Below are 6000 nucleotides of genomic sequence, written 5' to 3' on the forward strand. Positions count from 1 at the left end.
CATCCCTAGGGTTGCGATGTGATGGACTTTATCAGGAAAAACATTGATTGATTGAATATTGTTTAACGTCCCTCTCGAGAATATATATTCTCGAGAGGGACGTTAAACAATATTCAATCAATCAATGTCCTAAATTTTGCAGCACTTCACCGGCAATGGTGACGTGTCCATATGAGTGAAATATATTTCACTCATATGGACACGTCACCATTGCCGGTGAAGTATATATATATATTTCACTCATATGGACACGTCACCATTGCCAGTGAAGTGCTGCAAAATTTAGGATTATGTTCGGCGCTTACGGCCTTTGAGCAAGGAAGGATATTTATCGTGCCACACCTGCTGTGGCACATGGTCTCGGTTTTTCCGGTCTCATTCGAAGGGCCGACCCATTTAGTCGCCTCTTACGACAATCAAGGGATGCTGAGGATTTATTCTAACCAGGATCCCCACTGGACTAAGGAAAAAGAAAGAGAGGAAGGGTCTAGAGAGACGTGGATATGATCCACTGAGAGAGAGAGAGAGAGAGAGAGAGAGAACAGAGAGAGAGAGAGAGAACACACGCAGGGAGCGAGATGAACATGTGGACAAATCCAACTTTGGTCCCTGGACAGACATCAGTGGAAGACAGGTAAGGGTACAAACCATGCAGCAACAAAGGATTAAGCAAGAAACTGGTTCAGTATTTGGAAGGGAAAAAATATAATACCAGCCTCAGTGTAAATAGTTACTATACTATGGTGAAATGTAAAATTTAATCGTACAAAGACAACAAAACCATTGTTTATAAAAGTTGCATATAGATTTTATCAAACGCTTGCAGCTCAGACTATGGGAGAGAAGCTATTATTAAATCATCATAAAGAAAACGCCTTGAAGAGTTATCATTCTTTTCGTATACGTACGGTGCAATAAGCGTCCTGCTATGAAATGAAATCCTTAGTGCTTTTTTTTTTTTTTCATTCATTCGAAAATTGATTGGAATGTGATCGCCGTCATTTTGGGTACATGAAAAATACGCATTAGAAACAAACTAGACATATGCTCCAGACATAGTGAAGAATAAACCATTATCACATTATAGTAAAAGTAAACACACTCTGGAAGACAGACAACACAAGAAAGTGTATGCTCTTTAGTGTCTTCTTCAGCACAACAACACTTAAGTACCGATCTGCTCAACGTTTCAATGGTGTAAAGTTAATGTATGTGTACGACACGTGCGCATATAAAGCAAAAAAAATCAAAAAAATCACATGTTTAATATGTCTTCGAAACACAGATTTTAAAAGTGAAATTACATGCAACTTCAGTATCATTTTGAAGATGATTAAATCAACGACAATTTAAAAAAAAAATAGATTGATTGATGTTTTCCGCCACACTCAACAATTTTTCAGTTATATGGTAGCGCCCAGTTTTTATTGGTGGAAGAAAGAACCCAGATACAATGTATCTTGGAAGAGACCACCGACCTTCCGAAAGTAAATTGGGAAACTTTCTCACTTGCCGGCGCGAGCGGGATTCAAACCCGCACCGACAGAGGTTAGAGGCCGTGTGATTTTGAGCGCGATGCTCTAACCACTCGGCCACGGAGGCCCCATGTAAATCAGCTCAAGCCGATGGTACAACTTTTCCATCAAAATATTTCTGGTCACAATTTTGGTATACTCCCTTTACCCCTTATTGTGATCGACTTCACTTTTTCTCCTGTGCATTGACAAATTTCTGGACATTTTCGGCTATCCCTACAGCAATTAAGCTGTTCAATTGAAAAGTTTGAGTTTGAAATAGTTATGGACCTTGAACTCGGTAAATTTCAGGAATTTGACAATTTTCCGGACTTTTTTTTTTTTTTTTTTTTAATTTAGATTTTTTTTTTTTTTTTGGTTGGTTGGTTGGTATATCCCTGCAGTTACTGATATGAAAATTTACACATGAACTTGTATCAATGGGTTACGGATCTAGTTTGAGTTTCGGATTTGCTGACTTTTTCTAAAAGCGTTATGGAACTTGAACTTATCAAACAATGCCACAAAGCGGCGCCCTTTTGTAATGTTTGCCATTGCAATATCTACTTTACAATATTTGCTTTTAGCAAACATTTGCCAACAATATCAGTATTTTTAGGCGAAAGACTTTGATATAAAGTAACATTTTCGTTACATTTTACATAACAATTTAGTCGCTGCAATGCGTTTTGACGACGCTAAAAGACTAAATCGTGCATATAGAAAATAATCCAATATCAAATTTCATATTCTTATACCCTGTATTGAAAAAAAAAATACACAATTGAACCGATTCTTATAACACACGTATGTGATGTTAAATGACAGCTTATCAAACAAAGCAGTTTGTCATCATTCCAGTCTGGTTTAACCTTGATCTTGACCTTTAAACGGATACAATCAAGAAGAACGACCCGAGTTGAACTCTGATGGCATCTTGTAAACGCTGAAACCTTGAATAAACATCTTTGTCAGGGTCACTGCATGCCCATTTCTCAAAAATTACAGCTGGAAAAAAAAGTTGAGAGAATATTCTTTGGACAGGAACTCCGCCTTGTAGCCAGGTCATGACGAAGTGTAAATATTGCAATACTAAATTATTAAATGTGGGATAAGTAGTGCTTTAGAATGCCAATAGTTGGGTCTTTTATGATGATACCTGTGCAGTTTTACCACAAAATCAGCCCGTAAATACCGAGATTTAATAATTCTTCTGTAAAACGTTTAAAATTTTAAACACCCGGTAACGTTACTATATACAGAATGCTGTCGAATAGTAACTAAACATCGCTGTGATATCATGTCCATTTCACAAGACAAAGGGAATTAACTCAAAATGCAGGCGCGAACCCAGGATTTTCTTTCAGGGGATGAGGTCGAACTTTTGGAGAGAGAGAAAACCAACTCTCTTAAAATGACCATATGAACATTATGTACTAGTGATTATCAAAACCGTTCAAAAGGGGCGGGGTTGAAATACTTGCACAAGATATATGCCTATTGAAGTTCTATCTAATTTCCCCCCGGAGAAAGAAGACGCCGGATGTGAATTTGAAATTTTTTGTCATGTGCTGCTGTTTTCTGATCTTAATAAATAATCTTCGATTTTCCTGCCTAATAAATGATTGTAGAATTTCTTATTATGAACGAAGTAGTCAAAGTTGAGAGAGAGAGAGAGAGAGAGAGAGAGAGAGAGAGAGAGAGAATGAATCACTAATAATACAATATCCAAAGTGTCGCATCTAATAGTGCATACGAGTACATAATAGGTCTTATAAAATAAATCAGTACTACTAATGACCAACAATGTATTGTCAAAGTTCCAGGACGACTTGTCCCTTCTTCGGGACGATAGAATATTTACATAGAAAAGAAAACTAAATAGAAAAGCAAAGTTGAAACCAACACCAAAAGCTGATAACAAAACGTCTACCTATACAAACATGTATATAAAATCCAGAAATAAGCATAGAAAAATCTACACCAATAGTACTGTAATCAAATTCACAAAGCAATTGTAATACTCGACTAGTTTGTTCAATTATCCACCTACATGTGTATAATTCTGTAGAATTGAAGAAACTAGTTGAGTCAACTCAATTAGCTTTGTGGTATCTTTATTCTTATCAATGATTCTGTAGCGTGTGATAACGTGGCGAGAATTCTATCGTCTTCTGACTTACCTAGATGGTCGAGCGGCCTAGTGCTGGTCGCACGTTGTTAGGAGATCTGGTTCTGCTGGTCGCGAGTTCAACCCCGGGCAGGGGCAGAAGTGGGTATCAATATCAGAGTGAATTTCGCTTTATATATATTATAACATACACGTGTTACAAGCTTTACATTGTCCTTGAGTTTGTCGTTGGCTGAATAGGTGTAATCAATATTCTGGGGCGCATTTTACAAAAGAACTTACGACCAACTTTACATACTGAAATTTTCTTGCTTATTGTAAGATCATTCACATCAATATAAAATAGTTAAAAAATAATGCTGAAAATTAAGTCTCAGAAACGTTTTAATTCATTCATTTAAACTAATAATTGTGTAATACAATTTAAGTCTTGCGACTTTGTCGTAAGTTGTTTTGTGGAACGGGCCCCTTGCAATTTGTCCGTCTACTTCGTTGTAATGGAATAAAAAGTGTGACCTTAAACTGACCTCTACACAAAAGCAATTACTATGACACCTAGGTTTTAGTGCCCAATGCAATATTACATCTCAACAAGTGTCAACGCGTCCAATAGATATTAAAATACACAAGACAAATCCAATCTCTACCAAATTGCGCTACACAAGCCTCAGTTTCACTCGTTATCGTCTCCGCTTACCCCAATCTCCCAAAAACTGAATGGGATTGGGCAGAAGGCATAGGCTATTTCAACCCTCTCCCTGTGACTTTCACTTGTAGTACCGTTCTCTTGTTGAAGGAACAGTTACTACCTCTTTCCCGAGTGTAAAAATATGGTATGCCTTTGTAGAAGAAAATGGAAGATATATAGTCCGAACTCAAATCCATGGTATAAACCTATAATTTTGACCTTGAGATCAAATGCCTGATCCCCACCCTGTAAAGCCTGATCCCCACTCTGTAAAGCCTGATCCCCACCCTATAAAGCCTGATCCCCTAGCACATGGATAGGGATTAGGGAATTCCACAATTTTGATAGTCATACACTTTTTATTATTATACACAATATATCTTCCAAGATGTGCAATGGTTAATTGATGCATTTTCACTTTAAGAGCCATAAAGCCTCAATTCAAGCACCATGAGCCCCTGACCCCGAAGTCATGAAATTGACTATTTTGGCATCTAGGCACCCTCGCATGTAAAAATGTTGCACGATTTTTTTTTTAAATGGTTTGACCCCTTAGCACAAGAACACTTGACCATGGGGCCATGAATTTCACATCTTCATAAAACCTTCCACGTTACTATGGATATTGATATACAGCATTGCCAACAACTTCACGGACATCTTTGTTTCAGTCTACATGTATCCAAGGCTAAGATTCGTAAAGTCCTCAAGTTTCATTGGTTGATGAAAGAAAAAAAAATCGAATACAAACATATACTGAAAATTTTATTTGTTGATGAAAATCATTTCAGGTGTTAACTGGATTTCAAATCTAGCTTTGTTTTAACAGTCGTTTTTGCTCTTTGAGTAACGTTAAACATCTGCACACGAAATCAGTAAATTATTTGATAAATCAAAATAAAATTGATGTTTAATTCTATTCAATGATATAAAAGTACATGTTCATCTGCGACAAACGTGGGGATTCAAGAACCAGTACCACCTTGCGAGATAGAACGGAAAATAGATGGACACGAATGGTGTTCTCCATAGCATGCATAAATTTGATACGCATTTTTACAATTACATGAGCTAATAAAGGGACTGGTTCACGATTTTTGATAAAAAGATTTTTCGTTTTTGATGGTAAACATTAAAAATATAACTCATTTAATATTGACAGCCAAAATTTTGACCTTCTGAATGCAAGAATAAAAGCAATATTTTGGCCGTAAATCTGTGTTATGTAAACAAAGACTCGAGTCTTTTTATGTACATACAAACAAACAAGTGAAATACTGATATAAAGCATCTTAATTTTGCATAGTCACAAATTTTAACTTTTAGATGACACATTTACCCCAAAACTGCTTGAAATGTGAAAAATGTAATAAACTTAGATCGATAAAATTTCGTAAACAATAACATACCGCAATCTTTGTTTATAAAACAAATAATAAAACTCTCTAAAATAAGCTTCTGTGATAATGTATAAACTTAATTTTTAAGTGAACTCTTTCTAAACACATTAGACAGTAGATTTTGATGATTAAAATTTGGGGGGAAATCGTGAATCAGTCCCTTTAAATTACACATGTACATAAACTATTATAAATTCGATCATATTTTTTTCTTCCAACAGTAAGCATGCGAAAATTTCTCCACATTCGCCATACTAGGCATGGGGT

The sequence above is a fragment of the Ostrea edulis genome, chromosome 8, assembly GCF_947568905.1.
Source record: "Ostrea edulis chromosome 8, xbOstEdul1.1, whole genome shotgun sequence".
NCBI classification, from domain to species: Eukaryota; Metazoa; Mollusca; class Bivalvia; order Ostreida; family Ostreidae; genus Ostrea; species Ostrea edulis.